This window comes from Nicotiana attenuata, chromosome 2, assembly GCF_001879085.1.
Source record: "Nicotiana attenuata strain UT chromosome 2, NIATTr2, whole genome shotgun sequence".
In the NCBI taxonomy this organism is placed as follows: Eukaryota; Viridiplantae; Streptophyta; class Magnoliopsida; order Solanales; family Solanaceae; genus Nicotiana; species Nicotiana attenuata.
In genome coordinates, this window is record NC_031990.1 from 92614599 (window position 1) to 92631902 (window position 17304).

Genomic DNA, 17304 nt, shown 5'->3' on the forward strand with positions numbered 1-17304 from the left:
AAGGCAAGTGAGTTTCTTGACTTTGATCTGGTTTGAATTCCTGAATCAAGAGGAGTGATTACGTTTTAAAGAGGGTGTGAACTTTTGTGTTTCCAATTAGACACTTGAGTCTCATTGTTAGAAGATCCAGGTATTTCTGACTGTGATCATTGGCTTCTTCTCATCCTAGCATGTGGGGTGCCTTGGACACCATCGACAACTCTGTTCTCAGATTTAATTGTTGTGATTGAGGGACCAGGTTACTTTCTATCAATTGGAGATATGGTTTCACCATCCTCATTTGATTCCTCGACGTGGCTCATCATATCAGCCTTTCCATTTGCCATGTCAATGACTTCACCAGGGACAGTTGACTGTTCTCCGTTTTGATCATTTTTATCATTTAAATCCTTTCCACATGAGTGATGAGATTCATTGAAGATCGCATGTATGCTTTCCTCAACACATTGAGTTTTTTTGTTCTATACTTTGTAGGCTTTGCTTTGTGATGAATAGCCTAGAAAGATCCCTTCATCGCTTTTGGCATCGAATTTACCAAGTGCTTTCTTGCCATTGTTGAGGACAAAAGGATACACTCCCTCCCTGCAGTGCCTTCAGTGAAAGGAAATCATTTGTACTTCCAGTCATGTGCTTCGAGCAGCCGCTATCCATGTACCATTGTTGGCTGCTTCCTTTCACTATTCCCTGCACAAGGAAATGAAGAGTTAGAGGAAAGGGGTGAATGAGGATCTTTTGCTCCAAGCAGACATCACATGTTTTTTATATGAAGGACCAGGTTCCCTAGCAGTAGTTACTTTTTCAGCAAAAACTTTTTTTTTTCTGTTGAGACTAAAATCTGGCCTTACAGGTTTCCTTAAAGTGCCCAGTATTACCACAGTGAGTGCAGAGCCAGTTATCAGGTACAGTAACGTGCTTTCTATGAGGGTTGTAGGGAGTCTTTTTCCTTTGAAACCTGATTCCCTGCCTGTTTTCCCCACTGTTTGTATACATAGCAGTGATTGCATCAGAGGACCAGGTCCATTTAAGAGATATTTCTAGGTCACTCTTCACTTTGCCTAGATCTTCCTGAAGTTGTCTATTTTTCTCAAGCTCAGCACATAGACTAGATTTCACTGATTTTAACTCATTTTCAAGCCTAAGGTGTGTGTCACTTGCAACTTCCTTTTCTTTTTGAGTGCTCATTTCTACCACAACAACTACTAGATCATCTCTCGAATGTTCTGCTTCTCCTAGTTCCACAGTTAATGCATCTTTATCATTTATAAGACTGTGATAAGAATCAATCAAAACATTTGCCAAAGACATAAGTTTTTTTGGAGAATAAGACTTTAGATTTCTTTGAACATCTAGAAAGTTTACCTCATCATCATCATCGTCATTTTCATCATTGTCAGATTTTGCCATCAGGGCAAAGATTGAGTCATACTCAGCTGCTTTTATTTCCACTGCCATTATGGAGCTATCACCTTGATCACCATCTTCTTCAGATTCGCTGGAAGAGTCTCCCTATGCAGCAAGAGCTTGTATCACAACATTGCCAGCGACATCTTTTCTCTTGAATCGTTTGTCAGGAAGCGGGTTCCTCTTAGCTGCTTTATCAGTATTATGTTTGTACTGATCTTGATTGAGGAGAGGGAAATCCTTGATGAAGTGTCCTGGCTTACCGCACTTATGACATGGTCATAACCTTTTGGCTTGCTGGAGCTGCCCCTTTTTGGAATACCTCCATTTTTGCGAACCATTTTCTAAACATTTTTGTCAGGTAGGCCATATCAGCATCCTCACCACCTGAGTTATTGCTATCCGTGTTGAGGACCAGGTTCTTATCCCTTTTGGCTTCTCTTCTCTCATTATCCTTTTTCTTCTTCTTCATTTCATAAGTTTTCAGATTGCGGACAAGTTCATCAATGGTCGGCTGCTGCAGATCCTTTGCCTCTGTGATAGCATTTACTTTGCTTTCCCAGGAACCAGGTAATACACTAAGTATATTCCTGACGATTTTGTTCCTGAGGATGATCTCTCCCAGAGAGTAAAGCTTATTGATGATATATGTGAAACTAGTGTGCATATCCTGAATGGACTCATCATCCTTCGTCCTGAAAAACTCATACTCTATGGTTAGCATGTCAATCTTCGACTGATTTACTTGTGTTGTCCCTTCATGAGCTGTTTGGAGAGCTTCCCAGATCTTAGCAGATTGACATGCTGAAATCCTGTTGTAATCATCTGGTCCAATACCACAGATGAGGATTTTCTTGGATCGAAAGTTCTTTTCTATAGCCTTTCGGTCAGCATCGTTGCATTCCTTTCATGTTTTAGGAACTGTCACTGAGGGGTCTCCAATGGTCTTCGTAGGAACGAAGGGTCCATCGCAGATGATATCCCAGAGCTTTGAGTCTTCAGCCATGATGAAGTCGTGCATCCTTGTCTTCCACCATCCATAGTATTGGCCGTTTAATCTTGATGGTCTGTAGGTAGATTGACCTTCTTCGAAGTTTGGCGGAGCAGCCATGAGGATCCTTTCTAGGTGTTAGCCTGATAGAAAGAACCTGCTCTGATACCAATTGATAGAAACTAAGGGTCCACCAAACTATATAGAGAACCAGATTCTCTGTTAGTTCCCATAGAACACAAGCACACTACAGTAAGTAAATGACACAATGGAGTTTTACGTGGAGAACTCCCAGCTCACGGGATTAAAAACCATGACCTACCCTTGTAGGAATTCAACTTCACTACTGAGCAAACTTTAGATTACAACCTATTGTAACCTAGGAATTAACCTCTTAATCCCTCACTAACTTGTAACAACTCTATTACAAGCCACTTTGTAATAACTCTATTACAAAGACTTATAACTCGACTAACTCTAGCCAAGACACAAACACGAAGGTTTGTGATTTACAAATGTTTCCTACACAATGCTTCTAACTAAGCTAAGTAGGAATTACAAGTCAAGTACTTTGACAAAGGTGCAACACAAATAAGGACATATAATAACTCAATACAGGAAAATGATCCGTTGTTATGTTGTTCATTGTTCTTGATGCCCTTGAGAGTCACTTGCAGATTGATAGAACCAAGTCCTAGTCGAAACAGGCCAACTTCCCATTTTGAGCGTCCAGGGTAGCGTGGGGAGCTGGCCCTGGCGCTCACCCTTTAATCATTCTGTCCTCAAATTTCACTTTTTGCCTTTTCTTCCCAATTTCGCTCCAATTCGCGCTCTTTTATCCCAAATTACATCTGAATGATTCCTACACATAGAAATACCATAAATTAGCACAAATAATCATATTATACATCTCAAATCTTCAAGACATGAGCAAAATGTGAGGTGATATATATCAAAATATGCATATATTAAGCCGATTATCAACACCCCACACTTAGACTCTTGCTCGTCCTCGAGCAGTGGAACCATATTAACACCCCAAAACGTACTTATCACTGTGAAAGAGCACTTCACAATTAATTCAATCAAACACTCTACCTTTGGACTATGATCGATATCGGCAACTAAGCATGAACACACGAATTTCAAATTCTTCCCGTTTTTAAACTAGCCCAAGTATACTCAATGTTATTCAACCAACTCAAGCAACCTCTCCACGACCACCTTACCTCAAGAGACGACTCGTTACCGCTAAGCATCCTCAACTCACGCACTCACCCAACAAAAGAAAGTGTACAACATCACCAATCCGTCAAGAGACCAAGTGCCCTCACCACAAACAAAAGAGTGAATATCAAAGTAGTCTACACATTCAAATATGTCATTGAACATAAATTAAGGACATCACACAATGGAACAACATTCATTCACTCTCACAAAGAGTTCATGTGCATCCCATGGTCGTACCATAAGCTTGCTCGTAGTGTACATCTCTACTAATCTAAGCTAGCCAAATCTAGGATCAATTAGGACTTTAAGGTTGTAATGTAGGCTAAGGGACGGGTAGGATACATTTAGGTATAGTGACTAACCCTCCTAAGCACTTTAATACACTACACTCACAAATCAAGCGCAATTTCTTTTCAACCCATTCACTTGTCATACACCATATATAACATAGCCCTCTTTTCAATTAAGCACCTCTATGGTTTTACTAGCACGAGTGAGAAGGATTAGGTGGTGTGTGTCTTTCTACATTATTTGAACTTTTTTTGCTTTTTCTTGCAAAAATTTTCCTCTTTTTTTTCTTTCTTTTCTTTTTCTTCACACACTCCATACATTGAGGTTCATAAGCTAGTGACCTTTATTCATAATTTTAGTGCACCTTAAGGGTCCTTCCATGCTTCCACTCAAAAATCACTCCCCAATCTCCCCCCTTACTTATTTTAGTGACTAAGTGCCTTAAGAGGTAAAGGTTCAACAATCTCGAATTAAGAAAAAAGTAGGAGTACATCTTGTAATGTGGGTGCCAAGGAAACGGTCTATAGGCTCAAAGGGGCTAGCAACGGGAAAATTTTATTTGTCTGTGACAAGCACCTTTATGGTCAATCAAGAAACGCCTATGTTATCTCCTAGACTAGCACAACTTAATGATTTCGCGTTGATTAACACACGGGGCAAGTTTTAGACTACACAGATAGCACAGAATATCAACAATCCTTACACACACATGGCACTTGACTCACTCAAGATGGTCCTGTGCGACTCTCAAGTCAAGCAAGCATAGAAAGTTGAGAATTTTTAAACACCAATGCACTAGGTGGCATACAAGTCAATCAATTGAGGAAAAGGCGTTAAAGAGTAGGCTACTTAATTTAGCTGGGCATTACAATTCCAATAAAATATGCAGGAAGACAGAGCGCAGCCGTAACTTAACTTGCCAACACCAAACATGTCAATAGGTACCTCAGAGCACCTCAGTTTTCTCCCTTATCCTACTCCTAAAAAAAATAAACATAAAATAAAATACCCGGTTCGAGCTACACCCTTGGAAAAGAACCGGCGTCCAAAGAAAAGCCAAGGGATACTACCTAACTATCCTGGAAAAAAAATCTTTTTGGTATTTTTAATTGGACTCCTCAAGAAAATTGTCCAACAGATTCGTCATCGGGGAAAGTCCAAGCTTTTTTTTTTCTGATTTTCTTTTTGATAATCTAGCTAATTAGACTATGTTAGTCTTAAACTAAGCTAAAAGGTAGTTAAAAAAACAAAAACAAGAACACTACATTTATTTTATACAATTACAATTTAAGGAGTATTCCCCCTCCCTACACTTAAACAGCATAGTCCCCGATGCATAATAAATTCAAAATAGAGTAAGGTGGAAAGAAAGAACTCCCTGCTAGTCGGAGTCTGCCTCCTCAGGATGCCCACCAGCTGCGGCAACGGGCTCATCATCATCACCTAAGGGTACCAAAGCCATTGGTCCCGTAACTTCATCATCATCCGCATCCTCATCATCCGATCCCCTGTGAGTGTTTTCATCCTCAAACGGAAGAATGGGACTTCCTGGTGCTATGCCCAACATCTCCTTGGAATAACTGGAGAGATCATTCCGTAATTGCATGCGCTCCTCATCTGACACCCCTAGCCTGCTCATTATAACATTGAGGGAATTGTAAAGATACATGTTGAATTTTCGTCCTTCTCATTCCTAGCAGTCTGGGTGAGCTTGGATGTGGACTTTAGCAGGGATGTGATGTCTAACAATCCTGTGGGTGCCTCCACTACCTCATCATAGCCAGGGTACTCCGGTACCCCACGAGATAGCATGTACTGTGTCAGGATGTTTCCAAAAAAGATCCTTTTTATCCTCCTTCCAAAACGGGTGCGGGCCATTTCCCCAAGCATGAGCTCACCCACATTTAAGGGTCGCCCGGTCATCAGAAAGTAGATCACGCACACTCGAGCTCGAGTGCACTCACTTTTATGCTCAACGGGCATTAATCTAGCCTGCACAAAGTTTTGGCAAACCTTGGCCGTTTTGTTGACGTCGAACCGGAGCATCTCAAGGTGAGCGTTTCCCTTAGTCCCTGTCCACTTTGCATTAGAATCAACACCACAAAGTGTGTGACGTATTGCCTGGTAGTGTGGACTTCTGACGAACTTTCGTAACATCCGCGGATTAGGGCTATCAACTCCCAAGAAGCGACACAAGGCTTCCCTATCCATTGGAATTTCCTTTCCTCTGACCCATGGCTTGTCAAAGTCCTCGTTCCAGTTGGCATATAACTCCCGTACCATGCTCAGATTTGCAGGGCCCGGACATTGGAGGAGCTTATCCATCTTCTTTTCGACCAATCTGGCAAGTACAGCTGGGAAGTTCCATTCTAAGGCCCTTACATTTATCCCCATTTAGGAGACATATCTCCCATATGGAACAAAAGTATCATGCCATTTGATGGCGTCATCTCGAACTAGTTCCACCCTAGGCCTTGGTGTCCTCGTCGACTCGCTTGCAATTTGCTTTCCCTTATCTTGCCGAGAAGAGATCTCGCCTTGGTTGCATTTCTTTGGAGGGGGAGCAGTAGTGGAGGACTTCCCCACCCCTTTTCCTTTGGTGGCACCGTCACGAGCCGTAGCAACCTACAGACGATAAACACAAAGATGAGAATGAATCAAGAAATTTCGCCTAAGGTCATCGTGAGAGGCAAGATGACCCCACACTTAAAAACCGAAGGCTATGTATAATCGAATCACAATATTGGTTCGACGTGCACCAATGTGTCATCACAAGGCTATAGGTACTCAGACTTCCCTATGCCATATAATTCAATTAGTCTAACATGGCCGTAACTTAACTATGGTGCAAGCATAGCAAAGCTAAAGTTTACATTACTACACTAATCTAGTACACTAACTACGACGTACAAGAGTTTCCAACAAGATACAATGCCCCCAAACACCCCACACTTCGCCCAACCTCATATACAACTACACTCGGTTACTCAGACTTCACCGGTATTCAATTTACTCTCTTAAGCATTTTAGAAAATACCTTGTGGGAATCAATTTTGCTTCTTTTATTTCAACAATGGTGGAACAAGGTGGCCCTTCCAAATTTACATAAAGTAGAGGGAATTATAGTTTACTACTTCAAACACAAATTCACAACCAAATTTTGCACCAAATTTCGTGTACAATAAAGCCACCCACAATAACATCAAAGTATGTTTAAGAGACCAAGGGGATTGGGGATTGTTGGATAAGGAGAGCTAATATTACACTATAAAAATCCAAAATACAAGAAAAGAGAACAAGAAGAACCTACCTTTGAGTTTTGGGATTAAATTGAGCAAGAATATTTTTTGAAAGAAGTCACAAAGAAAACGACACAGAAGAAGAAGAGAGGATTGGCATTATAGGCGAGAGTGTCAAAAGGGAGGTTTGGATTTTAGCTATTTTAACTTAGGTGGGGGATGGGTTTGGGTAATTGGGTATGGATTAGGTTGTGTGTGTATATGGGTAATTGGGTTGGGTTATTTTTGTTTGGTATTTTTAATAAACAAAGAAAACAAAAATTTAAAAAAAATAAAAAATTTACTTACCTGACCCACCAGCCCAGCGCCCCATGCTAGGGCTGGCATTGGGATTTTTTCTGCTTCTGGAAAGTGCACCCCAGGCAGCATGAAACTACAAAGACTACCCGAGTACTCAATACATACGTTACACACACCCCACACCATTCCCACCTAAGATTTTTGAAACTACAAAGAAAATAAAAAATTAGTCTACTCCAACTAGAAGAAAACAAAAAAACTAAGCTAAGAAAGCAGTAAAAATTGGGTTGCCTCCCAACAAGCGCCTGATTTAACGCCGCGGCACGACTCAAATTATTTTTAAGCATCGGCCAAGTCCACCGAGGTCTTGTGACGTGCAATGTCACCACCCCAATAATATTTTATTGTCTAGCCATTTACCAAGAAGGTACCACTTGAGCTCGTATCACGCAGTTCCACCGCTCCATGAGGCCTCACGCTTACCACAACAAAAGGACCTGCCCAACGAGATTTAAGCTTTTTGGGGAAAAGCTTCAACCTCGAATTGAACAAGAAAACTTCTTGACCTGGCTCAAACTCTCGATGTTGGATGTGCTTGTCATGACACCTTTTCGTCTATTCTTTATATAATTTTGCATTTTCATATGCGTGCAATCGAAACTCATCAAGCTCGTTGAGTTGCAGCAACCTCTTCTCACCAGCTAAGTCCATATCCATATTTAGCTTTTCGATTGCCCGATAATATTTGTGTTCAAGCTCGACGGGCAAGTGGCACGCCTTCCCATAAACTAACTTATACGGAGAAGTACCTATGGGAGTCTTGTATTCAGTTCGATATGCCCATAATGCGACGTCCAGCTTCCCGGCCCAGTCCTTTCTATTTCCACTTACTGTTTTCTCCAGAATTTACTCTACCTCTCTGTTTGAAACTTCCACTTGACCACTCGTTTGGGGGTGATAGGCAGTGGAAACCTTGTGCTTAACTCCTTACTTTGCAAGAACATTATTCAGCAATTTATTACAGAAGTGAGTTCCTCCGTCACTTATTAACACTCTTGGAGTCCCAAGGCGTGTGAAGATGTGCTTCTTTACAAATTTTACCACTACCTTTGCGTCATTAGTAGGAAGAGCAATGGCCTCTACCAACTTAGAAACATAGTCGACCACTACCAAGATGTACCTGTGACCATTAGAGTATGAGAACGGTCCCATGAAATCAATCCCTCAAACATCAAAAAGCTCTAATGTCAAAATGTTTTGCAAAGGCATCTCGTGCTTCTTCATGATTGTTCCGGTTCTTTGGCACCTATCACACTTTTTAACAAAGGCATGTGCATCATTAAACTATTTTGGCCAATAAAAACCTGATTGCAGCACTTTTTGGGCGGTTCTATCCCCACTGTGATGACCTCTGTATGGCGAAGCATGACAGTCATGCAGTATTGCATTCATCTCTTCCTCAGGGACACACCTTCGTACCAACTGATCTGTGCACAGCCTATATAGGAATGGCTTATCCCACATGTAGAGCCTCACATCATGTAGGAACCTTCTTCTATTATCGGGTGTCAATTCTGGTGGTGTCACCCCACTTGCAATAAAATTACATAATCTGCATACCACGAGGCTTCACTTGGGGTGATTGCTAATAACTGCTCATCAGGAAATGTTTCTTTGATTGATCCTCCTTCAGCTACATGGCTCCGATTTTCTAATCTGGACAAGTGATCAGCCACTTGATTCTCTGTCCCTTTTCGATCTCAGATTTCTAAGTCAAATTCTTGCAAGAGGAGGACCCAACGAATTAACCTCGGTTTGGCGTCTTTCTTTTCAAACAAGTATCTAACAGCTGAATGATCTGTGTAGACGATGACTTTGGTTCCTACTAGATAGGATCTGAACTTGTCAAACGCCCACACCACTGCAAGCAACTCTTTTTAGTAACTGTGTAGTTCATCCGGGATGGATTCAGATTTTTGCTCGCATAATAAATGGAGTGAAATATTTTATCCCTCATTTGCCCCATAACAGCTCCAATTGCTATGTCACTTGCATCGCACATCAACTCAAATGGTTGTGCCAAATCTGGGGCAATGATAATTGGTGCAGTTACCAACCTTCCCTTCAGCTCCTCAAATGCTTTTAGACAAGCATCATCAAACTTGAAGGGGACATCTTTCTTAAGAAGCCTGCACAAAAGAGGAGAAATTTTCGAAAAATCTTTAATGAAACGACGATAAAAACCTGCATGGCCCAAGAAACTGCGAATGCCTTTGACGTATATCGGTGGGGGCAGTTTTTCAATCGCGTCCACCTTTGCTTTGTCCACCTGCAAACCATTTTCGGACACCTTGTGCCCCAAGACTATACCTTCACGTACCATAAAATGGCACTTCTCCCAGTTTAGTACCAAGTTTGTCTCTTCACACCTAGAAAGAACTTTATCAAGGTTCATTAAACAATTATCAAAAGAGCATCCAAATACAGAAAATTCACCCATGAACGCTTCTACAAATCTTTCAACCATGTTAGTAAAAATAGCCATCATACACCTTTGAAAAGTCGCAGGTGCATTGCAGAGACCAAATGGCATTCTCTTGAATACATACGTGCCATAGGGACACATAAATGTGGTTTTATCTTGGTCCTATGAGGCTATAGCAATCTAATTATACCTCGAATAACCATCTCGGAAACAGTAGTATTCCTGGTCAGCTAATCTATCAAGCATTTGGTCAATAAAGGGGAGGGAAAAGTGGTCCTTTCGGGTGGTATTGTTCAATTTTCTATAATCGATGCAAATTCTCCACCCAGTGACAGTTCTTGTGGAATCAAGTCATTATTTTCATTGACTACTACGATTATCCCCCCTTTCTTAGGCACACATTGGATGGGGCTTACCCATTTGCTATCAGAGATTGGAAATACAATACCTGCATAAAGCCACTTAATCACTTCTTTTCTTACCACCTCTTTCATGATTGGATTTAGCCGGCATTGTTTCTCTACACTTGGCTTATGTCCGTCCTCCATGAGGATTTTATGCATGCAGAAAGCTGGACTAATGCCTTTAATGTCAGACTTCGTCCACCCAATTGCTCGCTTGTGCTCACATAGCACTCTCAACAACTTTTCTTCCTGCAATTTAGACAAGTCAGAAGAAACAATAACAGGTAAAGTGTCAGACCCAAATAAGCATATTGAAGGTGAGGGGGCAGGGGTGTAAGCTCCAATTTTGGAGCTTCTTCAATTGACGGCTTTGGAGGAGGCCCACTTGGCCTATTTAGGGGCTCAAAGGGGTGTATTCTGTGCATGTAAGCACAGGATGCATCTAGGATATGCATCATCTCCTCAACCTCATCATCAATCTCCAAGCTATCGAACAACATGAGTGCTTTCTCTAGAGAATCGTCTAGATATACACTCGTGTCAAGAAGTTGCTCATCCACCTCCACAACAGATATCATAGAGCGCTCATCATAGTGGAGGGGAAGTTGGATCACTTTGTAGACATTGAAGAATGCTTCCTCGTTGTCCACCCTCATAATCATTTTTCCCTCTCTCGCTTTAATAATTGCATCACCAGTAGCCAAAAGAGGCCGTCCCAATATGATTGGAACTTGTTCATCAGCCTCATAATCTAGGATAATGAAAGTTCGTTGGGAAGATGAATTTCCCAATTTACAGCAGCACATCTTCAATCACTCCTTCAGGGTATGCTATGGACCTATCAGCTAGCTGAAACATCACAGTGGTTGGTCTTGGAGCTCCCATACCCAATTGCTTGAACAAGGACAAGGGCATCAGATTTATACTCGCCCCCAAATCACAAAGAGCACGACCCATATCAATATTACCAATTCACACAGGGGTAGTGAAGCTGCCAGGATCCTTAAGCTTTTGAGGAAGCTTGTTTTGGACCCTTGAAGTGCACTCCTCAATAAGTGCAACTGTCTTAAATTCAGTCAATCTCCTCTTGTGAACCACTATATCTTTTATGTACTTAGCATACTTTGGGATTTCACGAAGTACATCTACCAATGAAATATTCAATTGAACCTGGCTTAACATAGAGAGAAATTTGTTGAACATGCGATCATCATTCTTTTTCTGCAATCTCTGGGGGAAAGGTAGTGGTGGCCTTGCAGCCTCTACTGGCTCTGTACTTGCATCATTTTTCTTTGACTCGTGTGTTGGCTTAGGAATCAACTCCCCCTCAGGTATAGGCTTGTCCTTTCTCTTTTTTGGCACTTCCTCTAGTTCCCTCCCGTTTCTGAGTGTAACTTCATTAACTTGAAGGTTCTTCTCTGTATCACTAGGAAGAGCGCCTGCAGGTCTAGTATTTTGATTTGGTGCTAGCTGCCCCATTTGTCTCAAGATTTTGGAAATCGGTCTTGAGCTGTTGATTGTCAAGCAACAACTTTTTCAACAAGTCATTCGTACTCTCTTCTATTTGTTGGGGTGGCTTCTGAGGTTGATTGAAATTTCCTTGGTGCCTATAATGATTCCGAGTCGGCTAGTTTCCACCCATGAGTAGTTAGGATGATTCTTCCAATTTAGATTGTAAGTGTTTCCATGTTGTGCATGCTGATTCATCGGACCTCTGCTTTGTTAACCCACATAGTATATAGATTTAGGATTCGTAGGGCACATGTCACTCATATGATTGTCACCACATAGTTCGCAGCAAATAGACATCTGTTGTACATGTTGCATCTGTTGTGTATGTTTCATTGTCATTTTATTCATCTGATTTGCCAATTTTGCTATATCGATTCTCATGGCTGAGAAGTTATCAAAGCTCAATCACCCCGGCTACTTTCTATTTAATTGTTCTTCATGAGTCCCCATCTCCTTGCCAATTATGATCATTATCAGTGAAGTTATTTAGCAAGAGTTGGATTTCACTATACGGCCTCGCCATGCAACTACCCCCACAAGCTGAATCAAGATTCATCTTTGATGCTTCGTCTAACCCATCAACAAAAGTATGATCCAATACCTCATAAGTCTGACAATGAAGCGGGCATTCTCTGAGTAGCTTCTTGTATCTTTCCCAAGCTTGATGAAGTGTCTCTCTGTCCCGTTGTTGGAACCAAGAATCTGGCTCCTCAACGATTTTGTCTTCTTAGTGGGGAAAAACTTGATTAAGAATTTCCTTGCTAGATCATCCCATGTGTGGATTGAGTTCGCAGGCTCCTTTTGCAACCATTCCTTAGCTTTCCCCAGCAGTGAAAAGGGAAATAGTGTCAGCCTGACATAGTCCTTGGAAACGTTCGGATAATTGTAAGTGTCCATAATTTCCAGAAAATTTTGAATGTGCCTCTGCGGGTCTTCATGAGATAGACCCACATATTGCCCTGTGGACTGAATCAACTGTACCATGTACTGTTTGAGTTCAAAATGCCCAGTGATATTAGGCTTCACAATAGCCTGAGTCATATTAGCAAGATTGGGCCTTGCGGCGTCTACACCGCACGCTCTTCATTACCTACCATCTCTATTGGCCGTGGTTGGACTACGATGTTCAACTCTCTTTCTATTCTGGTTCTAGCTTCGACTTCCTTCCTCACTCTGTGAAGTGTCCGTTCAATTTCAGGATCAAGAGGAAAAAGGTTGTTTGTGCTTCTACTCCTCCGCATTCAAGAGAAGAGCCTGCGTTAACACAAACAAGGTAAACTGAAAATTAAAACTTGAACAAATAACTAATAAAAACTTAACTCATTCAAGTAGCTAATTTCTAAGTCCCCGACAATGGCGCCAAAAACTTGTTGCGACCAAACACACTCACGCAAGTATACGTGATCGTCAAGTAATAGAGTAGTGAGTAGAGTATCGTTCCCACGAAGACTTATGATTAACTTTTGACTGATTCAAACTCAAATAACTTATCAATTCAAGCGATTTCTCACTAAATATATAATTGACTAATTTACTACCTAAAACTCTCAAGCAATGAAATAACTAGAAATCAACCACAACACTTAAACAATTTCGGATAATAATCAATAGGAGATGATTCCAGGGTCACGGGTTAGCTAACAATCATGTTGCGTTCTTGGCTTAAAATGATTAATTGATTTATCTGGATTGTTGGTTGACAAGGTTGATATTACTCATAAGAATCTGTCGAGTTCTTACTCGCCTATTCAAGCTAACTTAATGCCTATATGTCTATGGAATTAAGATTAACAAGAATGCATTTACACTTCCTGTATTCCAACCAAGCAAAGCAATTAGGTATATTTCTATCCTAACCGCGAATCCGTTCCCCGACGCCTGGGTACAAGAACCTGCTCTATTTAATTCTATATGCAATCTAGAATTCCCACTTTCGAGTTCAACTCTAGATTCGTAGGTAGTATTTCACTATTAGCTACTCAGCAAAATAATTAAAAACAGATTAAATAAACAATTATGATAAAACCAACTTCGTCAAATTAAACTTCAAACATCAATATTCATGTATCACCCATGACCCTAGAACAATAAGGTTCTTAGCCACTCATGTTCATACAATTATCAAAATTAATGTTTTCAAACATAAAATCAATGAATACTAGAGGAAGAATGGAAGAATTGAGTGTTTTGTACTTTTTTTTTCTCTCTCAAAGTCACGCCCCCCCCCCCCCCCTCAAAATAGGTTTAGGTTGGCTTTTATATGAGTTGAGGGCGTCTTGGGGTCGAAATAACCGAGTTCTAGTTGAAAAAGGCCAACTTCCTGTTTTAAGCGCCAGGGCAGCGTTGGGTGCTGGCTCTGGCGCTCACCCTTTAATCATTCTGTAAATTGCGCCATAGGCAGCGCCCCACACTGCCTGTGGCCCTCAAATTCCACTTTTTGCCTTTTCTTCCAAATTTCGCTTCAATTCGCTCTCATAAAATTGCATCCGAATGATTCCTACACATGGAAATACCACAAATTAGCACAAATAATCATATTATACATCTCAAATCCTCAAGACATGAGCAAAATGTGAGTTGATATATGTCAAAATATGCATACATATAGCCGATTATCAATTATTGAATGTGTAAGTGTCTTGTTTTGCCTTTGCTTGATGTTAATAATTCATTTGCGACATCACTTGAATGATGCAAGCAAGTTAGGTAAAGGGCATTCCCCAAAAAGTTGACTGCTGCACTGTTTTTGCACTGTTGCGTGTGCAAGCAGCAACTTTACAGCTGGGGGATTGACTTGTACGGTCACCACGAGACTTGGTAGCTATTTGTTCCCTCTGTTATTCCTTTGACTCTGAAGAGTTGAACCGCGTCCCTGACTGGAGACTTGCTGATTTTAAGTACTTGAAAATGTGTACCAGGTTCCTTATCTAGTTCTTACCAATAAGTTTGTTAGATCATCAAAACATAGCACGGATACACATATAACCTATCAACAAGTGAGCATACACTCAAATCATCGGAGCTTCTAGTGGGTTTTACTTGAAATTAATTTGTTCAAATTACTTCTAAATCGCTCCAAATCTTCCCAAATTTGATATATGAACTGCCAAAGATATTTTCAATCGTTTTCTAAAATATCCAATTGAAACTGAATATAATTTCGAAAACCTGACTTTTGAAATCGAAACTTTGAAGCTTCTTTAATGGAATATCTCATATTCTTCTCCAAATTTCTTTCAATTTAACAATGCTATCAGGAATATCTGTTGACAAATAATATTCCTGAACCAATTCGAAAACAAACATGCTATATTTTTGAAAACTTCCAGCTGCAAAGTTCGATTTCTGGTGGTGTTTGTTGTGTTCTTCGACCGTGAAGGAACCGTTGAAATTATCTGGACTAACATCAAGTTAAAGTATTATATACTGGAATTCCAGACCAGTGGAATGCCTTCTTCAGTAATAATTCTTCATTATTGTGATTTTTACACAAATAGCCGGTCATATTCATTGTTTATTTTTTCTAGCCATGTATATAGATTATATGTTGGTTATACACAATTATACACATATAATACATAAATTACGCATATATTATACCTCCACCGGCTAGGATTTTTTCTTACCTATACCATATATGAAACCTTATTACCAAAAATGTGCATAATTCCTAAATTACCCGCCCAGTCCACATTATTTCTACAGTTTTTGCACCAATCATTAAAAGCTAATTAATAGCAGCTGTATCTTCCTATTTTTGTGAGCTAAATTTTAGGAGCAGAATATTCTGAACAGATTTGGCGTGAATAAGATCATATCATATCACGGAAATCGCTCATCTTCAATTTATAAACAAATTCTGTTCGTCGAAATCAAAATATCAGTTCGTCGCTACAAATCAAACTATCAGTTCATCGAAATCAGAAGCTCAATTCCAAATTGTAGAAATCAGTTCTGCAAATCTCAGTTTGTTAACTTTTTTCATCAATCCCTAATCAAAAAGTTCAATTCAAATTGTAGAAATCAATTCTGCGATTCTCTGTTATTCATCTTTTTTTTTTCTGAATCCAAAAAATCAAAAAAGCGATAAAATATTGAACAATAACTCTGCAACGACAAGCAATCATGTCCAAAATCCCAATCATGCTACATTTTAATGAAAATTGGGATAGCTATGGCAGATTTAGAGATTTTCAAGTTGATGGCATTGTGCTCGATGAGGATGCAAGTTACAGTATGTTGATTTCTACAATTGCAGAGCAATTAATGATTGATACTTCAGAAAAAATTATAGAAATCAAATACATTGTGAATGAGAATTGTCCTCAACGATGATTTGGACAATATGAGGGTTATGCGTATATGGAGACAAAAAAGGAGAATAAAACTTAGGATTGTATCCGTTACTCATAAGTGTACGAGATTTCAATATGGAAGTCTGATTTTACGATAATATCTACAAAATACCTACATTTATCTACAAATAAACTACAGTGTGGGATATGCCAGCCTCTCCCGTCATAGAGGAATATCAAAGTGAGATTGTAGATAATTTGTAGACAAATTATAGTTAATTTGTAAATTGTAGATAATTTGTAGATATAATTGTAGATACGTTGTAGATAAATTGTAGATAAAGTATTTTATGATTGTAAATATTTTTATTGTTGTTTGTTATGTAATTCTAGGTGAGGGCTTCAACAGATCATGTCCATACTGTGATAGATGGTGTGAAGCGGTACATGAATCCTACATTATAACTACTATTAACTACAAAAACTCTACAATTATGTATAAAACCAGCTCTACAATTTAAACAAATTTAGCTACAGTTTACCTACAGTGAATGTACAAATTACCTACAGTTTAAGTACCTAATATAAAAATAACTACAATTTACCTACAGTTACAAGGCAAACAGGCAACACATCATCCACAATCATGTCTACATTATATCTACATTTTAGACTACAATTAATCTTGTAATGTTCTACATAAACTACAAACTAACTACAATTACACTACAAACAGTAAAATACAGCAATAAAACTATTCTGTCCACAAAATATCTACAACTACAAAAGGCAGAACATCACAACTACAAATAACTTTTTTTTAATTACTTTTTTTTGCTTTTGTTTCCCTCGAACTTCCCCGCCCCCTTCTATTTCTAATTAAATTCCTAAATCAAAAGACCTCATATACCCTTCAAGAGAGTTGTACGCTAAACTTTAAAGCTAGAGATATGTATAGCTATGTTGAAAAATAATGGTGCCCCCGTCACCTTCAAATCTTCGGTCCGCCTCTGCTGCCAGTATCCATTATCACTCAAACCACAATTATTTTATTTATAAACTTACAGTAATCTCGTCGTTTATGGCAATGAAAATAATAGAAATTGGTTAAACATGCTCAAATCCTCCACAACCTTTTTACTGGGTATGGGTAAAA